At 45.2% G+C, this 7,825-nt stretch overlaps 1 pseudogene; it reads right to left on the bottom strand.

The window, feature by feature from the left end:
• Positions 1 to 593: 593 nt before the first annotated feature.
• LOC110140761 (heat shock protein HSP 90-beta pseudogene) lies at positions 594 to 5,481 on the bottom strand (annotated as a pseudogene).
• Between the last annotated feature and the right edge of the window lie 2,344 nt (positions 5,482 to 7,825).

Raw genomic sequence — 7,825 nt, 5'->3', positions numbered from 1 at the left:
ACTGACACATAATTATCACCCAAAGTCCATACTCTGCATTGTTTAACTCTTGGTGTTGTACATCCTATGCATTTTCACAAATGTATAACAAATCCACCATTATAGTATTATACAGAGTAGTTTCATTGCCCTAAAAATCCTCTGTGCTTCACCTCTTCATCCCTCCCTCTACACTAACCCGTGGCAACCACTGATCCTCTTCCTGTCTCCAGAATTTTGCCTTTTCCAGAATATGATACAGTTGGAATCATATAGTATCAGACTTTTTGGATTAGTATCTTTCACTTAGTGATGTACATTTAAGGTTTTATAACTCATTTCTTTTTAGCACTAAATAACATTTCATTGGTTATGGAATGAAGTTGGTTTTATAGTTCCACATCTTTTCATGGTTTCATAGCTCATTTCTTTTTAGTGCAGAATAATGTTCCATTGTCTGAATGTATCACAGTTTATCTATTCACCTACTGAAGAACATCTTGGTTGCTTCTAAGTTTTGGATAAAGCTATTATAAACATCCATGTACAGGTTTTTGTGTGGACATAAACTTTCAACTCATTGGGGTAAATTATCAAGTAAAGAGATTGCTGGATTATATAGTAAGAATATGTTTATTTTTTGTAAGAAACTACCATACTGTCTTCCAAAGTGACTATACCATTTTGCATTCCCACCCGCAACGAATGCGAGTTCCTGCTGCTACTCACCCTTGCCAGCACTTGCTCCTGCAGCATTTGCCCTTGCAGCAGTCTAGATCTCGGCCGTTTCTAAGAGGCATGTAGTGCTATCTCGCCGTTTGGTTCTGTTTTTCCCAATACTTTAATTTCAGAACAAAAACAAAACAAAATTCAGAACAAAAACACAACACACAATTTTCAAACCCCATGTCAAACATGGATAGGGATAGGGCTTGCTTGAGGCCTTTATATCCTGTCTTAGACAGAAGGACAGAAATAAAACCACTAGACATCAGCAGAGGGAACCACGTGGGCCAGGGCCACTAGGGCTGCTGCTGGGGGAGCCATGGGGATGCTATACAAAGGGAGCAGGCTGCAGGTAAAAACTCCTAATCTACTTCTTTCATGTGAGAGGCATCCTCGTCACCCTCAAGGCGGGGAATCTCATCAGGAACAGCAGCACTGGGCTCCTCTGCCGTCACCTCGTCTTCATCAGTGCCCAGGCCAAGCTTGATTATGCAGTAGACATGGTTGGAGTGGGTCTGGGGATGCTCAAGCGAGAAGCCAGCGGAGAGCAGTGCAGTTTCAAGCAGCAGCACCCCCAGGCCCTCGACGGCCTTGCCGTTTACGTCTGCCTCTTGCCTTCTGCTGCAGGGTCTCCATGACGGGGTGGTCAGGACTGATCTCCAGGCGCTTTTTGGCCACCATGTGGTCCGTGGTCAAGTTGCCCCAAAGTGCCTGAGCTTTCATGATGCACTTCACGTTGGCTGTCCAGCTGTAGGTGCTCGCCACAGTGCAGCAGGGTGAAGACATGATCTCCTGTTGGGAGATCGTCGCCTTCTCCACCTTCTTATCCAAGATCTCTTTCATGAGTTTGCAGAGGTTCTCAAACTTGGCCTTGCTCTCCTCCATCTTCTTCTTCTCCTCCTTGTGCTCAGGCAGCTCCAGGCCCTCCTTGGTCACGGAGACCAGACTCTTCCCATCAAACTCCGTGAGCTGCTGCACACAGTGCTCATCAATGGGCCCCATCATGTACACCACCTCAAAGCCACGCTTCCGCACGTGCTCCCCCAAAGCAGAGTTAACCTGCTCTTTGCTCTCACCAGTGATGTAACAGATGGACTTCTGGGTCTCCTTCACGTGAGACACGTATTCTGAGAGAGAAGTCATCTCATCTCCAGACTGGGAGGTGTGATAGTGCAGCAGCTCAGAAAGGCATCGCCAGTTAGTGGAGTCCTCATGGATTCCAAGCTTCAGGATTTTAGAGAATGCCTCATAGAATTCCTTATATTTCACCTTGTCTTCTGCCAGCTCAGAAAAGAGTTCAAGGCACTTCTTAACACTGTTCTTACGAATAACCTTCAAAATTTTGCTCTGCTGGAGCATTTCTCTGAAGATGTTCAGGTGAAGGTCTTCAGAGTCACCCACCCCATGGATGAAGTTGAGATATTCTGGAATCAACTCATCACAGCTGTCCAGATGGACACAGGATGGACACACAGTTTGGTGTTGTTCTTTTCCTTTTTGTTCTCAAAGAGGTCAAAAGGAGCCTGACAGGGGATGAACAGCAGTGTTCTGAATTCCAATTGACCTTCTACAGAGAAGTGCTTTACTGCCAAGCGATCTTCCCAGTAATTGGTAAAACTCCTGTAGAACTCACCATATTCCTCCTGGGTGATGTCATCAGGGTTTCTGGTCCAAATGGGCTTGGTCTTGTTCAGTTCTTCCTGATCAATGTACTTCTCCTTTATCTTCTTTGTCTTCTTTTTCTTATCTTTGCCACTATCATCCTCCTCATCTGAACCCACATCTTCAATCTTAGGCTTCTCTTCATCATATTTATCTTCCTCTTCTTTCTCACCTTTCTCTTCTTCAGCCTCATCATCACTGATTTCCTTCTCACGTTCTTTCTCCAGACAGAGTTTGATGGGATAGCCTATGAACTGTGAGTGCTTCTTCACCACTTCTTTGACCCACCTCTCTTCCAAGTACTCTGTCTGGTCTTCCTTCAGGTGGAGAATCACTTTGGTACTCCGGCCAATAGGCTCACCATGGTCAGCACGGACAGTGAAGGAACCCCTAGCAGAAGACTCCCAGGCATACTGTTCCTCATCTTTATGCTTTGTTATCACAACCACTTTCTCTGCCACTAGGTAGGCAGAGTAGAAGTTCAAAGTTCAAAGTGAAGTCGCTCAGCCATGTCCGACTCTTTGCAACTCCATGGACTGTAGCCTACCAGGCTCCTCCGTCCATGGGATTCTCCAGGCAAGAATACTAGAGTGGGTTGCCATTTCCTTCCCCAGGGGATCTTCCTGACTCAGAGATCGAACCCAGGTCTCCTGCACTGCAGGCAGATGCTTTAACTTCTGAGCCACCAGGGAAGCCAGGCAGAGTAGAAGCCCACACCAAATTACCCAATCATGGAGATGTCTGCACCAGCCTGAAGAGCCTCCATAGATGCTTTAGTACCAGACTTGGCAATGGTTCCCAACTTATTTACGAGGTCAGCTTTGGGCATGCCAATGACCGTGTCTACCAGAGTTGGAGTATGCTCCTGGGGGTTCTGGATGATGTCAATTTTCAGCTCTTTACCACTGTCCAATTTGGAAGGGTCTGTCAGGCTCTCATAGCAAATCTTGTCCAAGGCATCTGATCAACTCCAGAAGAAAAATTTCCTTGTTGGAATAGAAGGTACTAATGATAAGAGACATGAGTTGGGCATTTTCTGCCTCTAAGGCAAATGGCTCCACCTCCTCCTCTCCATGGCGCACTTCCTCAGGCAAGCTCAAGGACAGGGATCCAGGCACCAGAGAGCACTGAGCGGGCAAGGGCTGCCTCAGGCTCACTTGCTGCAAGAAGGCTGCACAGGAGTGACTCAAGAGCCTCAGTTCAGTTCAGTCGCTCAGTCGTGTCCGACTGTGCCACCCCATGAATCGCAGCACGCCAGGCTTCCCTGTCCATCACCTGCTCCCAGAGTTTACTCAAACTCATGCCCATCGAGTCGGTGATGCCATCCAGCCATCTCATCCTCTGTCGTCCCCTTCTCATCCTGCCCCCAATCCCTCCCAGCATCAGGGTCTTTTCCAGTGAGTCAGCTCTTCACATCAGGTGGCCAAACTACTGGAGTTTCAGCTTCAGCATCAGTCCTTCCAATGAACACCCAGGACTGATCTCCTTTAGGATGGACTGGTTGGATCTCCTTGCAGCCCAAGGGACTCTCAAGAGTCTTCTCCAACACCACAGTTCAAAAGCATCAATTCTTCAGTGCTCAGCTTTCTTCACAGTCCAACTCTCACATCCGTACATGACCACTGGAAAAACCATAGCCTTGACTAGATGGACCTTTGTTGGCAAAGTAATGTCTCTGCTTTTTAATATGCTATCTAGCTTGGTCATAACTTTCCTTCCAAGGAGTAAGCGTCTTTTAATTTCATGCCTGCAATCACCATCTGCAGTGATTTTGGAGCCCCCGAAAATAAAGTCTGACACTGTTTCCACTGTTTCCCCATCTATTTCCCATGAAGTGATGGGACCAGATGCCATGATCTTAGCTTTCTGAATGTTGAGCTTTAAGCCAACTTTTTCACTCTCCTCTTTCACTTTCATCAAGAGGCTCTTTAGTTCTTCTTTGCTCTCTGCCATAAGGGTGGTATCATCTGTATATCTAAGATGATTGATATTTCTCTGGCAATCCTGATTCCAGCTTGTGCTTCCTCCAGCCCAGCGTTTCTCATGATGCACTCCGCATAGAAGTTAAATAAGCAGGGTCCAATATTTGCCATGCCCCAAATTTCCAATTTTGAACTCCGTAATAACTGCATATATCATTACAGAATGAAACACAAAATCATATTCTTTAAAAATCAAGGTAAATCCACAGATTTTCTAGTTTCATTGCAATGCTTTTTAAAAGATCTTTTGAAATGTAAAGGGCCTTCAATACAAAAATCCCCAAATTTGGAAACAACATTTTTGTTAGAAAAAGAAACATTATTTTTAAATGACCACATTGACAAAGAACAGAAACTCCCTGTTCTTTCCAAGAATCTAGACTTTTGCCTTTGGAAGATTGTAAGTGCTTGGTCTCAAGCCCAAACTTCTTATCAACTCCTTGGTTTCTTCTTATTGACTCCAATTAAATTCCCTTCCTGACTTTTAAACTCTGCCAGGAGTGAGGGGGCGGGGGGGCGGGCGGGCAGTGAGGATCATTGCTTTAAACTGAATTAAAACCAATTTAATTCACCAAACTGATATAATTTCATTCACAGACCTTCTAGCTAAAATTCATCAAGTACATGAAATCAAAACGGCCCCATCCATGGTCTTCTTCCCAGAGCAGTTCCTCGTGACTGGGGCAACAGCTGGAGCAACACAGATGGGAGGCAGCAGGACCAGGGAGTACACCCCAGTGTAAGGCCTTCTGGGGGGTATTTCACAGCCTCCTATGTGGCCAAGGGTTCTGGGGCTTTGCTCCATCTCTTAGCTGTTTCCAGTTGAGAAAGCCTGCATTCTACAAGATGAAGAGTTAAGGATGGGAAGAATATGTCCTCTTCTGCAGTTTAAAAAAATAAAAATAAAATTTCTTCATGTCTTCTGCCAGATGGCAAGGTTCACCTGGCTTGTGACCCAGGGGCAAATCTAAACCCTTTTCATGGGCCCTCAAGGCCAGTAAGACACGGCTTCCACCTCACCCACACCACCCTCTGAGGCATCACATATATGCCCCATAGATATGTCACACAGTTTTGTGATTGCTTTGTTTTGCCTTCACGTATTAGTTTCCCAGGGCCACTGTAACAACATGTCGCCAGCTGAGTAGCTTAAGCAACAGACATGTACTGGCAAACTTTCCCAGAGGCTACAGTGAGATCAAGGTGTCAGCAGGGTTGGTTCTCTCCGAGGGCCATGATGGAAGATTTTGTTTCAGACCTCTCTTGAAGCTTCCAGTGGTTTTCAGGCCATCTTCAGCATACTTCGGCTTGTGGAAGCATCACAAGCTTGCTCTTTGCCTTCAAGTTGATGGGGTGTTCTCCTTGTGTTGTGTCTTTATGAAAAACAAAATTTAACTGAGTAAACATCAAAGATCTTATTGGCTCTGTGCAAAGATTCATGATTCAAGATTCAAGCAGCATCAACAATCTAGCAGGTGGAAAGTTTCCCTGAACAGTTATACAAGGCTATAGATTTTATAGGCAGACTAGAGTGGGAATAAAGAAGTTGTACTAGGCAAAAAAGCAGATTGTTCGTTGCAAGATGACTTTCCTTAGAGGGGATGGCAAGGGTCTGCCAGGCAGATTACCTGACTAATGTTGGTCAAGCGATTCTTGATTGACTAGGGTAAGATTCCACTTCTGGGAGAGCTGAAACTGTAATTAAAGTCTTAGTTTGGTGATTTGGGGCTTAGCATAAATGACTCCATTAAGGGCCTGTTGTCTTTTCAACATCTTCATATCATCTCCCTTCTATGCACATCTGACTCTGTGTCTAAATTTCGCTTTATAAGCCCACCAGTCATACCAGACCACGCATGTGTGTGCCTGTGGACAGTTGCTCAGTCATGTTGGACTCTTTGCAACCCCACGGACTGTAGCCCACCAGGCTCCTCGGTGCATGGGATTTCCCAGGCAAGAATACTAGAGTGGATTGCCATCCCCTTCTCCAGGGGATCTTCCCTACCCTGGGATCAAACCTGGATCTCCTGCATTTCAGACAGAATCTTTACCACCTGAGCCACCAGGGAAGCCCTTATTGCCTAATAAGGTCACACTCTGAGGTCCTGGGGGTCAGAGTTGGTGGGACACAATTCAACCTGGACACTTGGGCACACACTGAGCTGTACGAGCTTTGAGGACAAGCTGTCCCGTCACCCACTTTAGCCCCAGAGCCCCATTAACACCTGTCACATGTGTCAAACATTCAGTTAAGTATTTGCTGATGGGCTTCCCTGCTGGCTCAGATAGTAAAGAAGCCGCCTGCAATGTGGGAGAACTGGGTTCGATCCCTGGGATGGGAAGAACTCCTGGAGAAGGGAATGGCAATCCACTCCAGTACTCTTGCCTGGGAAATCCCAAGGATGGAGGAGCCTGGTAGGCTACAGTCCATGGGGTCGCAAAGAGTCGGACACAACTGAGCGACTTCACTCATTCACTCACTCAGAACTACTGCGCACAACCCAGCAATTCTACTTCCAGACATAAACCCAAAAGAGGTGAAAGCAGAGACTTGAACAGATATTTGTACAGCACATTCATAACAGCATTATTCACAGTAGCCAGAGATGGAAACAACCTCCCACTACATATCTTCTTCTATCTGAATTACTTGACCAGATGCTAGCACTTTTTTCTCTTCCAATTCTTCCTCCTCCTGCCGCCCCCCTTTCCCCAGTAAAGGAGGATTTAAAAATTCAGAAGTGGTTATCGTCGCCTTAAAGAGAAAATTATTCCAAGGAGAAGTGAACCATCCTCAGTGCTTACTCAGCAGAACCCTGAGCCTTGGTTGAGGAATTTCCCAACTCAAGTCAGGATCCGTTGGAATGTGCTAATAAACTCAAGTTAACCATCTGCTCCTTTGAGCCGAGGTTTTCAGATGTATATCAGTTAAAACAGCTGTTAGCTTCTGAAAGTAAAGCAACGGCATGAAAAAAGAAAAAAGGATGGAAACACCTCTTAGTGAACTTTGAATCACATACTCCAGAGGCTCACACTGAATACAAGGGATTAGCTCAGAAACTACTTGAACTTAATCCAGAGCTTTTTCCAAAAACTGTAGACTAGACAGAGATTCAACAGTGTAAGCAAAGATCAAACGAATAAATTCTGGACTATTAAGAAAGGTTTGGGGAAAAAAAAAGAAAAAATTTAAGCAATATTATGGCTTGAAACCTGAGTCATTCTCTAACCACCAATATGACCCTTTGCTTAATTCTGTCTTTTCAGAAGGCTTAGATGAGGATTTGGCTACTGAGTCAAAAGACAGTCTAGGTTGGTCTGAGTTATACATACATGCTCTTGTTATACTGGCTGACCAACTTTTCAAAACCATTAAAAGAAAAAAAGGAGGTATCTATGAAAAGTATGAACCTTCAACTGCACCAATTAATACACAATGCCTGTTGAAGGTTCAGCGACCCCCAACTGGTTTAATT

This window comes from Odocoileus virginianus, chromosome 19 (assembly GCF_023699985.2).
Source record: "Odocoileus virginianus isolate 20LAN1187 ecotype Illinois chromosome 19, Ovbor_1.2, whole genome shotgun sequence".
Taxonomy (NCBI): domain Eukaryota; kingdom Metazoa; phylum Chordata; class Mammalia; order Artiodactyla; family Cervidae; genus Odocoileus; species Odocoileus virginianus.
The sequence above is the reverse complement of the archived record's forward strand: the minus strand, read 5'-3'. Positions and strand labels throughout refer to the sequence as shown.